At 49.9% G+C, this 24,004-nt stretch overlaps 1 protein-coding gene across 3 annotated transcripts in view; it reads right to left on the bottom strand.

The window, feature by feature from the left end:
- The window catches only part of RFX2 (regulatory factor X2), a 91,407-nt gene extending 68,059 nt beyond the window's left edge, over nt 1–23,348 (bottom strand). For all 3 annotated transcript variants that reach the window (XM_046685632.1, XM_046685633.1, XM_046685634.1), the window contains exon 1: nt 23,186–23,348. The gene's annotated coding sequence lies outside the window, so the exon portion shown is untranslated. The remainder of the gene's footprint in view (nt 1–23,185) is intronic.
- Between the last annotated feature and the right edge of the window lie 656 nt (nt 23,349–24,004).

The following is a 24,004-nucleotide window of genomic DNA, read 5'->3' as shown; positions in this document are numbered from 1 at the left end:
CATGGAAGCCGAGGAAGACTGGAAGATGAAAGAAAAACTTTCATTTCTTCACGGACTTCTGTAGATGACGATCTTTTATGGGATCGAGTCTCTTATAACACTTCTGTATCGTTTAAGAAATTGTGATACATTTGTAAGCACTGGAAGGCATGTCAGTTCTTGTAAATTTGCACACGGTGCCTGGAGGATGCTGTTGGCACAGGGAAAAGCGCTACTGCTCACCTCACTTGGTCCACGCCACGCTGCCACTCCTAGGACCAGTGGATTTAATATTAATCCAACATCAAACATTAACATTGACCGAGAAACCAACTGGTACATTCGTACGACGCCACAATAAAAAGAAAAAACGAATGATGCCCACAACAGCATGATGAACCGCAAAGGCGTCGCCGAGGCAAAGAAGCCAGTCTCGAAAGCTACACGCTTACGCCTCCACTTACGTGACCTCCTGGAGAAGGAGAAACTATAGCGACAAGGAGCGGAGCTGGGTGGCCAGGGGTAAAGGGTGGGGCGAGGGTCTGGCTGCAGCTCAAGAGAATGCGCTGGGGGTTGGAACCCCCTGCTGCCCTCTTGGCGGTGGTGGTTACAAGAATCTACGCATGTGTGAAAACTCACAGAACAGGCCACCCCAAAATTTGGGGACTGCGACTGGATGTAAATGTAAACAATAAATCAAAAGGAAGAAACTGAATTTACTGAGTGCCGGGGCTATGCTAGGTGCTGAGCATTCAAAGGTGAACAACTCAGAGGAAAGCCTTGCTCCTGGGGCACTGACACCCTCGTGCAGCGGAGTCAGATAAGAAACCAGTCACTAAATATAAGGTTATTGCAGAGAGATCTGGGCCGGGACAAAAGAGTTAGAGGACAGAGCTGGGGCAGTGGTGGAGGAGCTCCCGATCTCTCGACAGACTGGTTAAAGTGTCGTGAGGATGGGACTAACCTGAGACCTGATCAGAGGAGGGGCCAGACATGGGGAGATGCGGGAGAGAGCACTGCCAGCACAGGAAATAGCAGGTGCAAAGGCCCTGTGGCAGAGGAGGGCAGGGGGTCTGGAGATGTCAGAGGAAGCCCTGAGGGCATGGCCAGAAGTCCGGACTTTATTCCAATTCCTGAGGCAAGCCCTGGGTGGGGGCACAATATGATCTGACTTACGTTCTTAAAAGAGCACCCTTTTTTAGACTACTGGAAGAAAAAGCAAAAGCAGAAAAACCAGAGAGCAAGCTCCCATGGCATTTACTTCTTTAAGATTTTAATAATAATTAATGCTTCTTAAGTTCTTAATTGAGCTTCTTAAGACCTATATATGGAAGCTGGGCATGAAATACAGCGTTTTATAAAGAAGTAACATTCCGCCCAGTAAATGAAGGGTTAACTAATTAAGCATTTAGCTAACATGAAAATAAACAACGGCTTCCACAGTTTCCGTCAGGTAATTATACACTTAGCAAGCCATCACGGCCCACAAGCATTAGCTTGCTTATTAATTCAGGGTTAATTGTCCCTATTGACTTATAAATGCCGTTAGCCAAAAACTAAATAATTTACGAGCGTACGCTCGTTTTGTAAAAGGTGCCAGAGGAAACGGACTAGGCGTGGATCTGCAGTTTGGTTATAGTTACTCACTGTTAGGGATTCAGACAATAAATCGATTTTTATCAGGGGTTGGTAAATTTATTCTATAAAGGGCCAGAGAAGAAATGTTTTCGGCTTCATGGGTCTAAGGTCTCTGTCGCGATTACTGGACTCCGTCGCGCTTCTAGAAAGCCATCCTGTACATAAGGAATGAGTGTGGCTGCCTTCAGAGCCCTCTAGGAGCCTCGAGCAAAGGAAAAAAACCAGCAATACTGATCCTGTCTTTAAAATTTTGATATTTTGCTTATTATGGATTTTGGGGGGCATTTATTTGGATTTTAAAAACACTGCATTAAAATATTACTTATCTGGATGGCTGAGTTTTTCTGGCACCCTCCCTCCTTAAACTTTGTGTCTAAGTCGAGGGCATCCCTGGGTCTCGGGCCTGGAGCCATTCCAATAAAACTTTATTTCTGGATATTGAAATTTGATTTTCATATAATTTTCATGTGTCATGAAATAGTCTTCTTTTGATTTTTTTCCCAACCATTTGAAAATGCAAACAATATTCACACTCCTGGGACCTTTAAAAAGCACACAGCAGCCAAATTTGGCCTCCCCCCCGGCCCAGGGCTAGAGTTTGCTGACCTGTGTTTTAGACAGCTGTTGAGGAAGCAAGGCGTACTCATCTTTATATTCGCAGAAAAATATCTGCCATCAAGTAGGCACTCAAACGACATGGCATAAATTAGTCCCATTGTCTCCTTTTTGAAATTCCCGCTAAGATTGCTTATCACTGTCTTTTCATCCCCAGGCCCCCGAGTGCACCAGCACGCATGCCCAGAGCACCCCAGACCTCTCTGGCTAGAATTCCAGTAGGCCTGTGAAGACCAGAAGTTTGTGCAGGAAACCCCTGATGCGCAGACCCGGCCCTGTCTGCCTCGTGCTTTCCCTTCCAGCAAGCACCATCGACTCAAAAGTGTAATTCTCCCCAGGGAGGGTGTGGAAGATACAGGAGTCAACGGCACATCGTTCGCCTGGTCCACGAGTGCGGACAAGGCAGATTTCAGTGCCTTTTCTCAACACTGATCCTGGGATCCAGCAGGAGCGGTGGGACTTAGGAAATCTAAACTCTGAAAGAATGTGCCTCCTGTAATGTAACGCTGGGAAATACAAGCGGGGTGAAACATTTATTATTATTGTTAATTGTGGCAAAATATATGTAACATAAAAGCTACTTTTAAGTCATTTTTAAGAGCAGAGTTCAGTGGTATTAAATACATTCAGATGGTTGTGCACCCATCCCCCCCATCCATCTCTGGAACTTTTGTCATCTCCCAAAACTGAAACTCTGTCCCCATTAAATATTCACTCCGCATTACCGATCCCCCAGCCCCCGGCCCCCACCATTCTACTTTCTGTCTTGATACATCTGACTGCTTGAGGGACCTCCTATGAGTGGATCACACAGCAGTTGTCCTGTTGTGACTGGTTATCTCACTGAGCAGCATGTCCTCAAGGTTCATCCACGCTGGACCACGTGTCAGACTTTCCCTCCTTTTTAAGGCTGAATAAGATTCCGTTGTCTGGATGGACCATGTTGTGTTTACCCATTTATCTGTCGATGGACACTTGGGTTGCTTCCATCTTTTGGCTGTTGCGAACAACGCTACTACGAACGTGGGTGGACAACGTTCAAGTTTCTACCTGTTCAGGTTTCTAGGTATACACCCAGAAGTGGAATTGCAGAGGTTAAGTCTGTGTTTAATTCTTTGAGGAACCACCATAGCGGCTCCACAGCGGCGGCACCATTTCACATTCCCACTAGCAGGGTGCAAGGATTCCAATTTCTCCACATCTTTGCTGACATCTGTTATTTTCTGTAGCTTTTTTTTAGGTGTGAAGTGTTACCTCATTGTGGTTTTGATTTGTATTTCTTAATGATTTGTGACCTTGAGCATCGTTTCATGTGCTTACTGGCCATTTGTATATCTTCTTTGGAGAAATGTCTATTCAAATATTCTCCTGTTTCTTAACTGGGTTGTTTGTTTTTGCTGTTGTTGAGTTGTAGGAGTTCTTTATATATTCTGGGTACTAACCCCTTATCAGTTATATGATTTGCAAACATTTTTTCCCATTCCATGGGTCGCCTTTTCACTCTGTTGATGGTGTCCTCTGATGCACAAAAGTTCATTTTCATGAAGTCCAATTTATTTTTTTTGTTATTGCCTCTGCTTCTGGTGTCCTATTCAAGAAATCATTGCCAAATCCAAAGTCATGAAGATTTTCCTCTATGTTTTCTTCTAAGAGTTTTATAGTTTTAGCTCTTATATTTAGGTCTGATCCATTTTGAGTTGATCTTTGTATATGGTGGAAGATAAGGGTCCAACTTCATTCTTTCTTTCTTTCTTTTTTTTTTTTTGGTGAGGAAGATTGGCCCTGAGCTAATATCTGTTGCCAATCTGCCTCTTTTTTTCCCTCTTCCCTAAAGCCCCAGCACATGGTTATTTGTCCTACTTGTACGTCATTCTAGTTCTTCCATGTGGGACGCCACCACAGCACGGCTTGATGAGCAGTGCTAGGTCTGCACCCAGGATCCAAACTGGTGAACCCCAGGCCACCGAAGAGAAGCATGAACTTAACCACTTGGCCATGGGGCCGGCCCCCCCAACTTCATCCTTTGCAGGTGGATATCCAGTTTCCCAAGATCATTGTTGAAAAGAAACAAATGGCACCCTTGTTGGAGTAAAATACTATAAACAAGTAATTAAAGGTAAGTAACAACATTTGAAGATCTAACCTTACCAGAAAGGGCACCCCAAACGTGCATTTTTGAAAGAACCTGACATAAATTAGATAAGTTATATTTTTCCCATCAACGGAAATGGACACGCCTGTGCCTCGCTCTCATTCCTGTTTTCAGTGATGACTTCCTTTCTTTCACTTTCAAACAGAATTTCTGCGTGGCTGACACACACCCCTCTACAGAGACACAAGTGCCACCTGAGGACTCCCACCTTTTCTGTTTACTACAAAGGGTTAGAATTTCACCTAATTTAGCCCTTCTATTTTGAAAACCTCAAGAAAACCTGGAAAGTGGTTTAAACTCTGCAATGTGCCCATTTCTGGCTATGGCAGGATCCTATAACCGGGTCCGTGGATTCACGAGGGCGCACTTGGTGAGGCCGTGAACCTGAACTTGAACACGGAGTTCAAGTGGAGGCGCATGTGTCTATGCTGTCCTTCCGGGAAGACATTCCCACCTTCTGCAGCCTCTGAAGGAGGTCCGGACTGATGAGAGGTGAGGGACCACCAAGCTACAGTGGCATGTATGTTTTTTAAACTCAAGTTACCAATTCAAGGACTCCATTTAGACAAGCCTCATTGCATAATCCAGGCAGGTCTTCAGAGGAAAGTGGCACAATTAATTCACTTCCTGGAAGAGAGGCAGACGGGTGGCAGTGGGCCCCCATCACACGTGGCGGAGACGTGGGGCCAGGCGGGATGGTCACAGGAGCGGAGGGGATACACGCCCCAGCTTTAGCGGGGAGCCACAGTCTGGAAGCAGCTAAGTCTCTCTCCCTCGACCCCGTATTTAGGAATCCAAACAGTCCAGGAAGAGATCGTGTGGAATATTAACGATTCCTTCAATGACCATCTTGGTGATAATTAACCCACAGGCCACTAAACCCAGGAATGCTGCAGATTGAGGAAACCGAAGAGAGAAACATCTTCCAGCAGGGAATAAAGAGGAGAAGAGACAAGTTGCAGATTTTTATAACAGGCACCCCAACTGAACCAAGGAAACGTACCTAATTTGCCATCCTTGGTGGCTAACATTGGTCAGCCCCATGGCCCCGGGATGGAGGTGGGGCCCACATCCATGCTCATCCCCGAGAAGCCTGGTGCCCGTTCTATACCTCCCTGGGGACGAGCGGTGTTCCCTGGCAATGTCACAATTCGAAGAAACTCAGCGACAACAAACAATTTCAAAGCCACGCGGAATTCATTTAAAGCAGGATTTTGGCTCAATACCAAAGGGCTGAGATGATGAGTCAGCTTTCTTGATCTCTAAACACTGATTTTTTTCCTTATTGATTATTTCTTCTGTGTCACTGTCACAGTGGTGTTCCAACACCAAGACGACTGCTACAGGAGTTGCTTTTCCCACCCAGAGCCCGTCTTCTCACGCCATCACCTGTAGCCGTAACTAACTTCAGAAATCACGCCCGGATGCCACGATCAGGACACCAGATTCCAGAGCTGGTCTGAACTACTGAGAGGAGGGGATAGCCCTTGAGTGACCGTCACCCAGGGTTGAGGGATGGAGAGCCAGAGAGCAGAACGAAGAGGAACCGATGCTCCTGGACTGCAGGGCACCAACGTCCCACCCCGGAGCGTTGGTCTAAACCTCACCAGGCTCTCTGGGGCCTGAGGGAGAGAGGAAAGCCACAGCGAGAAAGGCCGGGGAGCTGTGGGATGAAAATTTTTTAAAAAGGTGCCGTCTCCCAGACATGAAAAGGCAGAGGGAATTCAGCCTGCAAGATGGAAGCGGCCAGACAAAGAGTCCTTTAATTACAGCAAACAGGAGAAGATACTAAAGTAAATATTACTCCTCTTGCCCTTAAAGGAAGAGAAAAATAATGTTGAGCATCACTGAAGAGTAAGGGAGTCACAAACCTCCAGCGCTGCATTGACATACGCGTGACATTACGCCGAGCGCTGGTCAGATACAACCAGTACTGTGCGTTAGACCAGCGCTTGGCAGATTTTTTCCAGAAAGGGCCCGTTTTGGGCTTTGCTGCTCAGACGGTCTCAGTGGAGACCACTCAACTCCATTGTAGGGCAAAAGCCGCCACAGACAATATGTACACAAATGAGTGAGGCCCTGTGCCAATAAAACTTTATTTAGGGACGCTGAAATGAGAAGTTCATACCATTTCATGTGTTCCAAAATATTATTATTCCATTCATTTGTTTTCAGTCATTTCAAAATGTAAAATATCGCTCTTAGCTCTTGGCTGGACAAACTCAGGTAGTGGGTTGGATTTTCTCATGGGCTAGTTTGCTGACCCTGTCCTAGCCTCAAATTGTTGGCCTCATGACTCTAAAAGGGAGCTTAAAATAATTCTGGATAAATAAATGAACAGGTATCGAACAGCCCACGTAACTATAAATAACATTCTAGAAATCTCTGTGTCCTGAGGGTCAAGGACGTTCTGAGGATGGGGGCCGACATCCCTGTCACGTCGCCCTCCTAGAGACGAGGATGCAGGTTTTCCGGAAGTTTCTGAACAGGGCGTGCCCACCGGCCAGCGCTGGAGTCATGCCACAAGGAAGAGAGAAGACAGCCGTCAGGTTCTGTGGATCCTGGTCCCGCTCCCCCTCATCCCCCGTGTAGTTCTGACACGTGCCCTGCACCTCCACAATTCAGCGTCTTTGGGCATTTCACCAAGAGAAACTTGTGGATGCAAGAAAATTATAAAAGATGACACCATTGAACAGACATTTCTCCAAAGAAGGTCTGCAAACAGCCAATAAGCACATGAAAAGATGCTCCACATCGTTAGCCATTTGGAAAGGGAAATTAAAAGCCACAGAGAGACTCCACTTCACACCTACGAGGTTGGCTACAATAAAAACAAGGGAAAATGACAAGTGTTGGCGAGGACGTCAAGAAACGAGCCCTCCTCCACCACTGGTGGGACGAAAATCGGGGCAGCTGTGTTCCCTTGTGGAAAACATTCGGCAGCTCCTCAGGAAGTGAAACGTGGGGTGACACATGACCCAGCAATTCCACTCTGAGGTGTGTCCCCAAGAGAAATGAAAATCCATGTGCACACAAAGACTTGTCCACAAAATGTCCACTGCAGCATTACTTAGAATAGCCGAAAAGTAGGAACAACCCAAATGTGCATCAATAAATGAACGAACAAACAAATTGTGGTACACACCTACAACGAAATACTACTCAGCCATAAAGTGGAATGAAGCAGCAACACCCTACGACATGGGTGAACGAAACACACGATGTTCAGTGGAAGAAGCCAGTCGCAAAAGGCCACGAATTGGATGATTCCATTTATAGGAAACGTCCAGAATCGGCAAATCCATAGAGACAGAAATTAATGGTTGCCAGGAGCTGGGGGAAAGGGAAGGGGGGAACGACTGCCAGTGAGCACAGGGTTTGTTTTGAGGTGACAGAAAAGTTCTAGAATCATATAGTGATGATGGTTGCAGAACATTGAGAGTATCCTAAAAATCAGTGAATTGTACTTTAAAAGTGATGAATTTTATGTTACATGAATTTTATCTAAAAAAAAAAAAGACACAGTAAGTGTTGGCAATGCTGGACAAGAAGAAAAACAAATACTATATAAACCGAAATGGCCCCTACGTTCTCTACTTTGGAAGAAGTGAAATGTGATATTGCTCGTAATAATGAGAAAGTTGGGTCTGAAAACATACAAGGTCAAAATTCTTCTTAACATTTTTAGAAATAAACTTGGTTTACAAACAAAAACTCTCTTTACACACTATTCCTAAGAGAATTTTTGTTTGAAAATCTCCAATGACAGGAGAAAAAGGTGGAAGGAAGTCTGTTACAGAAACGCCAAAACACCTGGTTAGACGGACCCCGTGAATAGAGCCGACAGGAATGAATGAGGACTGAAGAGCTAGAGGTAGCATTTCACCCCCAGAAACCTGAAACGAGACTGTGTTCCAGTTGGAGAGTCAAGAGAATTGTAGACTTTCTGGCCCGAGCCCTAAGGGAACATCACCACTGGAGAATAAGGGAGCAGGTATTTTCTAGAAGATTCTACAGTCACGAAATGCTAAAAAAGGAAATCCAGATGAGGCTAGTGTCTCAGAAGTCTTAAAGGATGCTGAAGAGAAAATATGACCCACTGAATTGAAAGTGGGACAAGAACTCAGATTACGGATGGGTAACGTCATCAAGGATTAGGTGATTGGAATTCTGTTTTTAAATTTTTGCATAAAGTCTACATGAGAAGGACAAGTCCACTACACGAGAAAGACAGAGGTATGAGAGCAGGATCCAGAGACTGCCCGAGGGGCTGCCTACTCCAGCTGGAGAGAGCAGACAGCAGCTGGGTCCCTTAGGTGGCATTCGGAGAGCAACGACCCGATTCGGGGGTTCACAGACAGCGGGTGGCCCGGAGGCTGCGCACCACATGTGGGGACGGGTCGCTGGGAAGACAGCGCAATCACCACTTCGGTGGAGGATCAAGGCGCCAGAGCTGAAACCACATATCGACAGGGCATCGGACGGGGAGGGAAAATGCCACTGCTGTGTGCGAGTCAGCTCAGAGGCGGGCGGCAAGTGTGAACTTGTGTCGGCCTGAACGGGCCGAGCGGCAGGGCCTTCCCCAGAGGCATGTGTGGGCACCGGCGCTGCCTCGGTGACAGAGTGGGCCTGAGTCAGCCACATGTGGGCTGTGAAATGGACAGAGCGAAATTGACGGGGAATTGACAAGTTCCGGAAGCTGGGGCTGGTCCAGGGAGAGGCTGGAGGGGCAGAGAACCTCCAAAGTCACCTGCACAATACAATGGATGCATTCATCATTCGTTTCACCAGACTGTCAAAAGGTCTGTGACCCGCCACTGGATGAATGGGACCAGGAGCGAAGGGTAAAGGACAGGCAGGTTGTAGGGGGCCCCATGGCGTTGGTGGGGGCGGGAGCAGGCGGTGCCAGCGGTCAAGCTGGAGGCGGTGCACTTGCAGCCAAGGACACAAGTGGAAAGACTGCAGAAATGGAGCGTGAACATGCATGAGAAACATATGAGAGACACAAAGGGAAGTCCCTCCAACCCAGCAATTCCACTTCCAGGATTGTGCGAACATCTCACACACGTGCCCAGATACATCTGGACAAGGACGTTCAGCGCAGCATTGTTGCTAAAGTGAAAAAGGATGGATGAAATGCCCCTCGATAAGGAGCCAATGAAATACCTCAGGACACACGGGTGGAGTGGAATCCCAGGCAGTCACGTAGAAAGAATGAAGCAGGCGCTCCAAGGGCGATAAGGAAAGAGAAAGACTGAAAATCAGATGGAAACAGCAGCTTGCAGAAAAGTGCACATAATATGATTCCTTTTTGCCAAAAAAAAAAAAAGTATTAGTTCAGCCATAAAAGGAGTGAAGCCCTGAGACAGTTCCACGTGGACGGACCTGCACACACGACGCTCAGGGAGAGAAGCAGACACAGAAGGACACACGGCGTGTGATCTCATTGACGTGAAACGTCCAGAACAGGCAGATTCACAGACAGAGAGCGGGCTCGTGGGTGTCGGGGGCTGGAGAAGGAGAGAAGGGGGGGTGACTGCTAATGAGGACAGGGTTTCTTTTTGGGGTGATGGAATATTCTGGAATAGATAGTGGCGATGGTTGCATAATTTTGTGAATATACTAAAAATCTCTAAGTTGTATACTTTATATAGGGGTGAATTTCATAATATGTGAATGATATCTCAATTAAAAAATAATAAAGTATCAGTGTGTGCATTTTATATGCATACAAAATACCTGAGTATCCACAGCAAACTTGCTTAGTGGGGGAGGAGCAGGAGCAGAGAGGGAGGCAGCCAGAGGCTCTTTTTTCCTTTCACACTTCTTTGTACTATTTGGACTTTTTACAATGAAAAGATAAGACTTTCATAATGGAAAAGAGGAAGTGAACAGACGTATGGGGACGGACCACAAGGATCTCAAAGTCCTGAAATGCTCACGAGGGAATTCTGGGACCAAACTGCTCAGTGGTCCAGAGTGGACCACCTGTCTGCCAAGTCTGGCGATGACCACTTTAGAAAGAGGAAAACATTCAAGTCCGGGGGACTCGTGCTACCAAAAAATTTTCATTTAGATCCCACGCTAGAAGAACAACATTTTGGATCTACTGGATTAAGTAAAATACGTTATTCGGATTAATTTCACCCATCTGTTTTTACTTTTCAAAGTGCGGCTACTAGAAAATTGAAATTACACGTGTAGCTTACACGGGTTATGCCTCTACTGGACAACTGTGATCTACAAGATTCCTGGAATAAATCTCCCAAGTGTGACTTCGCAAACATCCTACGAGGCCCTATTTTACTAGACCGTAAGAGAAGTTGGTTTTAGAGCTGGGGGCGACCTCGGCCTGGTGAGAACTTGAGTCGGTGCAACAAATAACTGGTTGTTCCACAAAGACAGCCCGACGCGGTCTCTAGGCCCGAGGGTTTTACGTTGCACGAGACAAGGAGACACAGAACTAACTCCTTATGTGGCAAAGGTGACAGGTGTGGACGAGAGGTGGAACAGGGTGTAAACCACAGGGCGGGGAATCTGGGAGGGTCTCGTCCTGGATCCTGTGGGGTGGGGCACACCGGGAGGACGGACTAGCTCAGGAGCAGGGTGTGTGTGACACGGTGGGGCAGGGACAAGAGAAGGGCAAAGAGACCGAGCTGGTCAGAGCCAGGGGCCTGGGCTGAGGGCTCTCGGGGGGAAAACAGGCTGGGTCACTGGGAGAAAGGCTATGAACGCCGAGTGGAGCCCTGGTCTCCATCCTATCAGGCAGAAGTCAGCAAACCACAGCCCGTGCTGGTGCCACGTCAGGCTCACTCCACCACCTGTTTTTGTATGGCCCACAAGCCAAGAATGGTTTTCACATTTTTAAATGGTTCAAAAGAAAATCAAAGTCAAAATATTTTGTGACACGTGAAAATTACATGAAATTCACATTTCAGTGCCCATAATAAACTTTTACTGGCACACAGCCACACCCATTCGTTGTCAACAGCAGAGAGTGACTATTTGTGATAGACACTGTCTGGCCCACAAACCTAAAATATTTACCATCTGGCCCTTTCTGGAAAATGTTTGCCGACCCCCCCACTTCCTTGGAATACTAACACATTCTGCAGGCCTACTTTCCTCAAATAAAATAGGGGTACTTTGCTGAAATCGCAGCGCTTCAGCCAATGTGCAGAAAAATATGTGATGGATACATTTCTCAAATGAAGCCATTTGCCCCACAAATATTTCTCACATCTTTTACAGTCTCCTCTCACCTGCTGGGGCACAGCAGCAAACAACACAATAAATTTCATGCAAATTGCATCACAGGGAACACGGGCTCAGCCTGTCACGCCAGATTTGACGCAGAAGTTCCAAAGGACGTGCTCACAGTTGCTACCGCACACCACTCTCGTACTTTATCATTTAATCGTGTTTTACTAATAAAGACGTTGAGAGTTTGCGTGATTTCATCAAACGCACTGGTGTGTCGTGGTGTCCTACCAGACATCACGCGTCACCCCCTGAGCAGCTTAAAGGACGATGTCGAGGGCGACAGGAGCATCAAAGATTCGGGAGGAGAGAGCGGAACGGAGTCTGCACAGTACCCTTCGCACAAGAAGGAGTCAGGAGGTTGCCAACAGTGTGAACTACAGGATCCGAACTAGAAACGCATAAATGGACACAGAAAGGACAGCATCCGTACAGGTGACATTGGGCAGAGGCTTAGTGGGGTGAAGGAGAAGATGAAGCGACCCCAGTCTTCAAGGCTGGCCACGAAGACGATGACCCCGGGACAAGCAAGGGACTGAGAAGCCCAGGAGGCGTTTTCACGTTTTTTAGGGCCTGACGATCATTTCGACTCGGCTGGGGTTTTGCAAGGATTAGAAGGAATACGTTTTGCACACCAGGCGCACGGAGGTGCTGGCGGGGGAGGTCGTGGCAACTCTTTATTTTTCAAACATAATCTTGGGGATCTACGAGTCACGACTTTCACGACTTTTAAAGGCTGGCTGCTCCGTGCTGAGAGTTGCTTCTTTCTCCTTCCCACCTGCTTTATTCTGTGCCCCATATACGGCTCTCTGCCTTCTCGAAAAACCCTCTTCCTGGGTCTGAAGCACAAGCGGAAGAATTTTCTCTTTCCACAAGCATTGATCAGAACTTCTGGACTGCCGGCCTTCCCCCGGGTTAGGGAAGAGAGTCACTACCCTTGAAACTCTTAGGATCCGCTTCAGTTTTCACAGGAGCATCCAAACATGCCCAGTTCTCTTGTCCCAGAATCCTGAGAGCACTGGAAGGGCCTCCAGGGCTCAGAGAAGGTGAATGGCTCGTAAGTGACGGCAAACGTCGTGTTAGCGAAGAGCTCTGTAACAAGGCAACTCTAGGTACGATTATCTCAGAGTTCCTTCTGGAAACAGTAAGGAAGCTTTGCTCTCCGTGAAATTCATCTTGGGATTTAGTTTGAGCAAAGCTTAGCCAGACCCGCAGCAAACGGGAAGTTTCTAAACACCGACACGCTGCCCTATAACTCTGCAAAAAGAATTCGTTCAGTCAACAAATTTTGAGTGCCGCGTTCCATTGACAAAAAAATCCTAACAGACCTAATAACTATGCTTGTTTCAAGTCTACTTTTAACAGAGTGAAAGCTTAGAAAAGCTCCAACACAAAACAAACACCAATGAAGCCACTGTAATGAGAATGAGGCATTTACTATTCTCCACTGTATACACGGCTCCCGGCAGTGGGGCCCGCCAGCCGTTGGGTTGAAGGCTCCGTTTCCCCAGTAAGACCGGCGCTTTCTGGAAAAGAAGGTGACTTTCAATTTTGGCTGGGCAACGCCGGAAGCCAATTAATAGTAGAGGTCTTTGATTAAAATTTCTTCAGGGATTTGGTGAAAGAAAGCTACATATTGAAATTCAGCGAGACTGAATCGAAAACACAGCCTTTTTAAGGGTGAATTCTCAGGGCACGGTTTCACGATTTTTGCTCTTTGTTAAAACCAAAGGCTGCCGTTAGCTGATGTGGGATCACCCTCTGAAGAGCACTCTGGGCTCAAATCTTTTATTGACGCACATATTAAATGTGACACCCTTGGGAGGTGCGGCAGGGACGGCTGTCCCTGTCCCCCAGAACTTGTAACAGAGAACAGGAAATGAGACACGTAAGTCACTACGACACGTCAAAGTAGGCTGTGAAGCTGAGTCTGTGTGCTGTGGCGATTCAGGAGTCATTGGCACTTCTGGCTGATTAGTCCCGGGGTCCCTCACTAGGGGGAGATTCTGCCCCGAGGGGATGCTCGGCCACATCTGGAGACAGTGGTTGTATGACGTGTGTTGGGGGGTGGGCCCTACTGGCAGGTGAAGGCCAGGGATGCTGCCAGATGCCCTGTGATGCTCAGGACGGCCTCCCCGCCCTCCAGCCAAGAACGATCGGCCCCAAAGTCAACAGCACTGGGGTGACGAGACCCGGCTCTACTCTTCCCTGTCCCCACTCAGTTCACCAATTAAAATCTCAAGGCTCCCTGGCCAGAGGGCCCTGGAGAAGGGTCTTGAGAGAAGAGTAAGGTTGTCATCAGCAGCAATGACATTCCAGAGAGAGGAGAGACAAACGTATAGGACCTCTTGCAGTAGGGCAAGCCCAACTGGAGAAGTTGTGAGAGACGAGACAACGAAAGGGAGATGGGGCTGGAGGAGACAAGGCTTGAACGCCGAGCTAAGGACGATGTGGCTACAACAAAGGGGAGGGGCCAGTCCAGCAGTCTGGCTACCAGAAGTAGAGAGAAAGGGCCCATCGGTCCGTCCTCCTGACACAGCCCAGAAGAGCCGTGCAAGGTGGTCAGGACGAGACGAAGAGAGAAGTAAGAATCATGAGACCAAGGGAGCCAGGTCTCTGGGTGATTACGGAGCGCACTTATTGGTGCCGAGCTAAAGGCTGGCGGAATTCTGCTTCCAGAACAGAAAGGAGGGCTGGGCTACCTGCCGAAGGATGAAGGACGCTGGCCACCACTGGAGCTAGGATAAGGAGAGAAGCTAGGCGTCCCGCGCAAACGGGAGGAAGGCAGAAGCTTGCAAGGCGGCATCGAGTGGGGGGCACCCTCTAAGCACCGCCACACCCAACCCCACCACTCTGCAGTTCGTTAAATTAAATAACTGCAACTGACGGCTCCTTCTTTGGCACATTGAGTCCCCCGGGTAGGCACGATCCAGCTGACAAAGGCATGCCCAGCTGTGAAGGGAGGCCGGCAATGAACCGAGTGGTACACGGCTTCCAGAAACACTTTCCATCCACTCCGTTTCTCAGTGTAAGCGTCGGCCGTTTACCACACTGCAACTTACACAATTGAGACGCTCCTGAAATAAACCCGGTTCGCGCTTTCACTGTCGTCTGCCAATGGTCACTAACAATCTGAGACTTCTCCAGCACCTTCTCGCCTCTCTCCTTCCCATATGATGATATGTTAACACGCTTAAGTATCCGACTAATTAGAAGCCCCTCAGATGTTTGATATTTGGGGGTCCACAGATATTTGCTGAATGACGGAGACCCCAGGGAGCGCCCTCCATAAAGAAGTCCCTGTGAAAGCGAATTCTTCTAGAAAACCAAGAATTCTTTTAAAAACCGGAAGCACATCCTTTAAGCTGTTTTCTGTGGATCTGGAACTGCAAATATATTTTTTCTCAAAGCAGGCTATATCTGGCCGAACTGGAGCGGTGAGGGAAAGCGCCGGGTGGTGTTTGCTCCGCGCTCTCTCTGGCCGGGGTGGAGCAGGAACACATTTTTGTGGGCTGGTAATTTTTTTGGAAACTGCTTCCAAGGCCTTACCCCACGGGTCACCTTTTGGACGGAAACGTATCCTGGAAACACGGCACTGTTTCTAAAAGATCAACAGTTTGCATTTTAAAAATATAAGCGTGATTAAGTGTTGCTGGGACTTTAGGAATGGACTTCTATGTTATTAGCACGATGGTAACAGTTTTCCGGGGAGACAGGCACTTGTGAGCCAAGTCTTGCGCCTTCCTGTGGGGACTCGTATCTTTTCCTTTTTGCCATGGGACTGCTTCCAGGCTAATCCTTCTGGGCTCTGTCGGCCTCATGCTTCCTGGTGCTCAGTCCTGGAGTTAATTCCCCCTTTTCTCTGGTTCTCCCTCCACCTAAGAATCTCTTCAAAACCTCCTCTGTTTGGCATCATTTACAGTCGCCAAGAGGTGGAGGCGACCCAAGTGTCCATCAACAGATGATGGAGAAACCCAATGCAGTCCATCCACAACTGGAATATTACACAGCCCTGAAAAGGAAGGGGATTCTGACACCTGCTCCAATGTGAACGGACCCTGAGGACATGATGCTCAGTGACATGAGCCAGACACAGAAGGACACACACTGTGTGGTCCACTCGCAGGAGGTCCCCAGAGGAGCCACATCCACAGAGACAGAAAGTGGATGGGGGGTCAGGGGCTGGGGGAGGGGTGGGGAGTCAGTGTTTCATGGGGACAGAGCTTCCATTTGGGAAGATGGAAAGTTCTGGAAAGAGTGGTGATGGTTACAACAACGTGAATGTACTTAATGCCATTGAGTTGTACACTCATATGTGGTTAAAATGATAAGTTTTATATTATGTATATTTTGCCAAATTAAAAAAAAAACAACCTTTCCTCTGTTGACTCTCCATGGCTTTCTTGCCGCTTGGATTCTGCAGGCTGCGCCGTTGTCCTTTGCTCCTCGCCCTCCACCCTCTTCTTGGGTGATCTCATCCATCTTCATGACTGAAATGACGGGTCATAGGCGGCCAGCTCCTAAATCCTGCCCTCCAGCCTGGACAGCCCCACCCCAGCTCCAGACTCCGAAATCAGCTGCCTCCTGGGAAACTGTCCCCACTCGGATGTCCCACAGACACGTCACGCTGGCCAAGCCCACCACTGGACTCACTACTCCTGCCCACCACCAGCTTCTCGGGGGGTGACCTGCCTGACTCCCTGATGCGACACTTTCCACCTGACCCCATGTCAGACCCTGGGAACCGCCCTCAGCTCCTCGCTCCAGACCCCAAGCCTTCTGACACATCTCCCCACGTCTCGCCTCATCACAAGGCTGCTGCCCCCCAAACCTGTCAGCCCAGCGCCAGAGAGACAGGGCCCACCTGTCCAGCCAGGGCTCAGCCAACTTTTCCTGTAAAGGCCCAGACAGTAAATACTTGGGGCTTTGCTGGCCACATTCTGTTTCTGTTGCAAACATTCAATTCTGCCGTTACCTCGCAAAAGCAGCCAGAGACGGCATGTACGTGGGCGCGTGTGGCCGTGTTCTAATAAAACTTTACTGACAGAGACAGGCCACAGGCTGGATCTGGCCCGAGGGCCACGGTTTGCGCACCCCCACTCTCCCCTCTAACCCAGTCTCCCTTGTGCCCTGAAATCACGTGGCAGGAGCTGCTTGCGGGTTCCAGAAAACACCGCCACTCCCCTCCACTCCCCGGCCCTTCCGTCTGCCTGCAGACGCCCCTCCCAAGATTCAGCTCAAGGCCACCTCCTTCTGACCCCTTTCCTGGCCGCTCCAGGGGAGGCGCCTCCCTCCTCTGTGCATCACTGTGCCCTACAGCGACACTGGGCACAGCCCCTTTGTGAAACGGTCTCGCCCTCCTAGTTGGCCTTTGGAACCTCCCAGGATAGTTGTGGACACAGAGCAGCGAATGAATGAATGACAGACAAACATCAGAGGTCGGGACAGCACGTCTCCCAGCAAGTGGCCGGACACCACCGAGCTGACAGCTACGGACAGAAAATCTACCGACGATCTAACATACACTTCGCAGAGCATGCAGACCCTTCCCTGGCCTCCAGGGCCCTCGGCCTCTCCTCCTCTCGCTCCGCAGGCATCAGCCACGCGGCCGTCTTTCTCTGCCTTGACCGGGTCCAGCTGATTCCTCCACGGCTGCCCCGTCTGGAAAGTTCTTCCCTCTGAACTCCACAGGGCCGGCTCCCTCTCATAATTTCGGTGCCAGCTCAACTGTCACCTCCTGAAGAGCTTCCTTAGACACCCGTAGCCCAGTTTTTACACACACACACACACACGCGCATGCGCACACACACACACGCATGCTCAAAATAACTACCGAGATCTCGGCAGAAAATAGACTTACTGTATATAGCACATCTGGGCTTCGTTACATGGAACATGACAAATAATCACCCCGTTGGGCCGTTACATGTAAGTTCTACGTATTTTTAATGGCTTTATGATATTTTTTTTTGGTCATTTTTAAACATGGACTACAGGAGCTGTAATGTGATTCATGGCGTCCGAAATCCGCTTGCTGTAGGTAGCATCCATAGGTTCGGGAAGTGGACTATATTTTTGGAAATTCACACAAGTCACGAGAATTAAAAATAAGACCAAGGAGTTGCCAGGGCGTAAAACAGGGTTTTAAAACAGGCAAAACCTATGTATCATCCAACAGGAATGCATTTCAGGAAAACAGGAGTGGGGGCAGCAAGGCGCAGGGCCAGGCTGTCTGCTCCTGAGGGCCTCGCTCAAGCACTGGCATGAAGACACGGCCGGGGCTCCCTTCCAAGTGGCTGACTTTCCGACTTTGACCGGGTTGGCACCTACGAGCCAGCGATAACAGAGAAGAGAAACCAGTTTTCAAATGTTCTCATCTGTATGTTCTGCCCACAGAGCTGGCCCCCTGACAAAACCCGTCTGAAAGGGTGATGGCTGGGCACTAACTTCAGCTGGACCTACCCCACAACCCAGATGTGAGACTTGGCGTTCCTTTTTTGCTTGTTTTTGTTTGGGCCGAGCCCTGACGCCTGCAGAGTGACAGGTTTGTGCCAGGGAACTTCGACGATAATTGAAGGGCATTTCCCACCTAAAAACAGACAGCGCGAGGCTCAGCCACTCGGTCAAGCAAGACATAGTTCATAGTTCTGGATGTCCCCTCAGCACTTGGGACTGGGCAGGAAACCAAAACAAAAAAATAAATAATCCCGGGCCACTTCCGACCGTTTGCTTCATTATAACAACAACAACAACAACAATAATAATAATAGGGGCCAGCCCTGCAGCATAGTGGTTAAAAGTTCCCTATGCTCCAGTTTGGCGGCCCGGGTTCGTGGGTTCAGATCCCAGGCATGGACCTACACCACTCCTCACCCATGCTGTGGCAGTGACCCACGTACAAAATAGAGAAAGACCGGCACCGATGTCAGCTCTGGGAGAATTTTCCTCGAGCAAAAAAAAAAGAGGAAGATGGGCAACAGATGTCAGCTCAGGGTGAATCTTCCTCAGCAAAAAAAGAAAAAAATAATAATAATTGCAGCTACTCTTTGTTGAGCACCTATTTGGGCCGGGCCCTGTCCTAAATAGTTACAGATATTCTTTCTAAGATAGCAACCATACGAGCTATTATTATCTGGTTCACAGATGCCAAACCTTTCCCAGAGTCACGCCACACTTTAACCCCTTCTTTGCCAGGCCCCAGAGCACACGTCTGCAGCGTCCCGCGCCAGGACCCAGACTTCTTCCTTTCCTCTTCCCTCTGCTCCCATTCGTTCCACCTGAGCTACACCGAGTCACAGAGATGGTGACATGTGGCAGCCAGCTCTGCACTTCTACCCATGCTTTCCCCAGAGGTGTGCAGGAACCCACTTATTTATTCACTTAACAAATATTTATTGAGTGTCTGCTCGGTGCCAGAATTATCCTCAGCCCGGCGGATACAGAAGTTAATAAAACAGGTGGGGCTTCCCCCCCACCCCCACCCTGTCACGGAGCCGACATTCTGAGAGGGGACAGCGAGAGTAAAATAAATACACGTAATACACATCCACGGTGCTGAGACGGTGGTGAATGCTAAGGAGACAAGGAAGCAGAGAAGGCGGCTAACAGTGCCGTCCCTCTTGAGCGGGTGGCCTGGCAAGGTGACATTTGAGAAAAGGCCTGAAGGAAGCGAGGAAGCAGCCCCCCAGTTACCTGGGCCACGAGGTTCCCAGGAGGGCGTTTGAGGAACTTCCAAGGGCCCTGCGGGGTTGAAGTGGAGTGAGCGCACGGGATCATGGTGGGAAATGAGGCCAAAGACGTATTGACTTGGGGGGCCCCAAGGGCAAGGAGACTCTGGCTTCCGCTCCAAGTCGATGGGAGCCATGGGAGGGTTCAGAGCGAGGAACACACAACAGGACGCAGCATTCCCCCCAGGGTAAGAGGCTGGAATCCTCTGGGTGAGGGGTGCTGGTGGCTGGGGCGGGGGGGGGGGGGGGGGCGGGCAGTGGAGGTGGAGAGGCGTGGTCAGACTCAAGGTTTCCAGTGAAAGTGGAGTCAGCAGGATTTGCTGATGGCTTGAGAGAAAGAGAAGAATCCAGAAAGACTCCCAACTTTGGGCCTGAGCGACCTGGAGAAGCCGGCTGATATTCACTAAGGACGGCGGAGCCTGGGAGGAGCAGATCTGGGGGGACCATCTCCAGCTCAGCTTGGCCGCCTTGCGTTTCAGTTGCCCATCGGAGTCCACCTGGACGTGTCCAGCTGGCAGCCGGACAGACTCTTCTCCTGGGAAGAGCCTAGAATCCTGTCTCCTCCCCGTCATCTTAGCCAGTCCAGCCTTGCCAGGCACAAACTCCCCCAGACCCGTGCTGGGCTCCTTCTCTCATCCTCCTCCCCTCACTCCTTACCCCACACCCCTCCTTGATCCTGGGTCTTTCTCTCCTAAAGTTCTCGCTTCTTTTTTTTCCTCTAAGAATTCCTTTGCTGATCTTGGGGTTTCTGAGACGCCACCACAAGCAGACGAAACTGCTTTTCAGTTTTCTCTCTAATCCCCAACACATATTCGATCCATTCATTCATTGGACAAATTAAGTACACACTCTGTGCCAGGCACAAGTCTAGGAGAACGTGGCCCACGGAGGAGCTAATCGGCATTTAGATTCTAGAAAGGGAGTCAAAATGCCCTTTTTCATACATAAGTCCACAATCCCTTATAACAATGTCGACAGCCAAAAAGCTTTGAAAACTGAAAGTTTTTTTTGTAAATTTGGCATGGACTCATTTGGCCACAAAACCCGACCTGAACTGGCTTGACGTTGTTTATCATCCTTATCTATCCTATTTAGTAGGAATATTCATACAGTTTAGTGTAGAAAAATGGATGTGTTTGCTGGGTGTGCCCTGGGCCAGGAACTTCAGACACCAGACCAGGAGCTGTACTCCGGTGTCCCCGAGTTCACCGAGGGTCCTGACAAGCGGGACAGTTTCCCTGAGAACTCCCCTTGCTCTTTAAGTAGTTTCACATTTTACAAATAAGTAGGTGTGTATGGCGGAGGCATATTATTTAAATCAGCGAATTAATAAGAGGCAAGTATATTATGATAAGATATGGTTCCTTCTGGTCTTGGAATTTTACGAGCAAAGCAACCACATGTGACTATAAAAATCCCCACACGTATAATCAAAATTTTCTCGATTATACTATTAAAGTTAACTTAATGAAATATTGATGAATATTAATTAATTTTAAGTCTAATATGATACAACAAATTACATCTAAGGAAGAAGAGCCATATAAACAAGTTCCCAGCATCTGCATTTCTGGCAAATAGCCCCATCCTGGCAGCACTTCAATGATAAATGTGGTTAAAAGGGGACTACTAGTGCTACGAACACGTATTAAGGTAATGCGTGCCCTTCACCTTAAAAAAGCAAACATCAACTGAACTTCAAAGGCCTTGTTCCATTACTTGGGGTAATAATAACTCTGTCCTTCTCCCGGACGCCCCGTTCGAGCATCTCAGTGGTTTATCTGGGACAAGAGAGGAAGGCACCTAAAGAGTTAAATAATTCAGTATTGCTTACACTGCAGGGGTAAACCGTGTCCGAATTCATTTCCTTCTTTAAAAAACTACCAAAGTCCCTTCTCACACTTTCTCAAGCCTCTTGTCCCAAGCAGACGGGTGATTAAGGAAATTAAGTTCCTTTGCTGGGGAGGGCTCACCATTCACGCTTCCTTCTCTGCTCAGAGCCGGTGAACAGCCATTTCTAAGGTTATCTTAGAGTCAGTTGAAATCTTTCAACTTGAGCGGGAGAAAGAACAGGTTGCAAACCCGGGGATGCCCCAGGACGCCGTAAGGATCTTTAAGCAAACACAGTGTTTCAGAGCATGAAGCAAAAACAGAAAAACATGTCGACAAGAGGTGCAGGCAAAAAAAAAAGTTTTTGTCGTTGATGTTTGGGTCATTATCATTACTATTATTTTGTTGGGGAAGTCAGTCGAAACTGAGAGCCCTGTCTAAGGTTTGATATTCTGGCTTCGCAGAGAGAAAGCTGATTGAGAGGGGGAAGAAAACGCTGAAGGTCTGCACTGACAGTTAACTGCACAAAGCAAGAAAACAAGTGTGTGCGTGTGTGTTGGGGGCCCCCCCCCCCGCATAATAAAAGCCCCCCCAAAGCAGGAAGGAGGTCTATGGGGAAAGGCAGCTGCCACGCGCGCTGCATCCTGCCCTTCTCCCTCATTCCTGCGGGGCAACAAGGAGGTTAAAATTAGGACGATGAACCACCCCCGCCGCCGGAATGGCCGGGACAGTCGGCCCCGGGGGCCCCTGAAATAGCCACCAGCATCGGGAAACCCAACTCGCCCAGCGCAGCCGCGAGAAAGAGCGAGCGGGCCGGGGCCGGAGGGAGCGCCCGGGCTTCTCCGGGAGGGAAAAGCACGGGAATCAAGAGCCTTTGGGGGCGTGGGGGTGTGTTTGGGGGGAGGGGGTTCAGGGGTGGGGTTTGGATTCACAAACACACGCACTCGCGCAACCTCAGTTTCGGCCACGACTTGGGCTCTTGATACAAAATAATAATTTAATTTAATTTTTTTTTTTTTTTTTAAGAAAAAGACCTTTGCGCGAAACTTTTCTCGCTTCGCGATCAGTCCAAATAGGGGAGGTGCCGGCGCGCGAAGGGGCTTCCTGGGGGGCGTGGAAGGACGGGCGGACCCAGGATCCCCCCCAAACCCAGGAATGTGGGGTGAAAAGGCAGAGAGGGGAGGAGCGTCCGAGGAGCCCTAAGTGAGAGGATTTGGGGTGAAAAGATGAGAAACGGGTCCCCGGGAAGCCCGATTCTTAAGAAGTTTGCGGCGAACAAGTGAGAATGGGGGAGGGTTTCTCCCCAAGACAGGCGCACCGAGTTGTGGTGAAAAGAGTCAGAAAAGGGCTCCAGGGTCGCCCTCAAATTCAGGATTTTGGGGGGAATCAAAACGAGAAGAGGGCCCCCGGGACACCCCCAAATCCACGAATAAGGGGGTAAAGGTGAGAAGGGAGTCTTAGGGGCTCTCCTAGATCCGGAGTTTGAGGTGAGGAGGGAGACAAGGTTCCCGGGGGAGCCCCGATTTCAGAGACTGGGGGAGCGAAAGGGAGACGAGGGGACCCCGGGCGCCCCGAAACTCAAAGTTTTGTAAAAAGTGAGGCGACGGGTCCCCACTTCCCCCCGAGTTCGGTTCCAGGGCGGGAGGGGTCCCCGGGCACCCCCAAACTCAAAGTTTTTCAAAAGGGAGGCAATGGGTCCCCACCGTCCCCCCGAGTTTGGTTCCAGGCCGGGAGGGGTCCCCGGGCGCCCCCAAACTCAAAGTTTTAAAAAGGGAGGCGATGGGTCCCCGCCGTCCCCCGAGTTTGGTTCCAGGGCGGGAGGGGTCCCCGGGCGCCCCGAAACTCCGCCGCGCCTGCCGGACTGGGGGCGCGGAGGCGGGTCCCGTGGCCGCCGCCCCGGACGCGTGGGGGACCCGCGACCCCCGACCGCGGCCCCGCCGCCCCCTCGCCCCGCCGGGCCTGCCGCGGCGGCCGCATCGGTCACCTGGAGTTCGGGCCGGGAGTTCGGGCAGCGGCTCCCGCGGCGGCGGCGGCGGCTGCTGCGTGTTGGTCCCCGTTGGTAAGTAACAGTCTCCACGGCTACAGTCTCTATGGCGGCGGCGGTGGCGGCGGCGGCCGCTCCTCCTCCGGCTCCTCCTCCCGCTCCCGCTCCCGCCGCCCGCCTCGCGCCTCCCGCACCGGGCGGGGCGTTGTTACCGGCAACGGTTACCAGGCTCCACGCCCCACCCCCTCAACGGCCCGCCCCCGCGGCGCGAGGGGGCGGAGCGCGAGGCCCCGCGGCTCCCCATTGGTCTCTTCCGGCGCCCGTCAGAGGGGGGGCGTTCCCAGGCGAGGAAGAGGGCGAGGCCCGACCAATCGCCGCGAACGGGGGCGGGGCTTGGCGGGAAGCGCGCGCGGCTCGGAGGGTGGGCGCGCGGGAGGCGCGCGCGGGCCCGGGGCTGGTGGCGCGGCCCCGGGAAGGCCGAGTTTGGGGGCCTTTCGTTTATTCCACAAACGATCACCGGGCATCCAGACAAGAGTCTGGGTCCGGGGTCAGCGAATTTTGTCCCGCGGGCCTCAGGGGGCCCGCTGTCTTTCACGGCCAGCTGAGGATTTTTAAATACTTTTTAAATGATTGTAAAAAAAATCAAAAGAATCTTTTGTGGCATGTGAAAACTATGTGAAACTCTATTTTGTTTTATTGAATTTAGTATTTTCAGCTCCTTTAAGAGGTGGCACACTGTGGCCCCGGAGGTCAAATTCTGCCTTCCTGTGTTTGTCAATAAAGTTTTATTGGCACACAGCCACCTCATTGCTTTAAGTG

The sequence above is a fragment of the Equus quagga genome, chromosome 14 (assembly GCF_021613505.1).
Source record: "Equus quagga isolate Etosha38 chromosome 14, UCLA_HA_Equagga_1.0, whole genome shotgun sequence".
Taxonomy (NCBI): domain Eukaryota; kingdom Metazoa; phylum Chordata; class Mammalia; order Perissodactyla; family Equidae; genus Equus; species Equus quagga.
The sequence above is the reverse complement of the archived record's forward strand: the minus strand, read 5'-3'. Positions and strand labels throughout refer to the sequence as shown.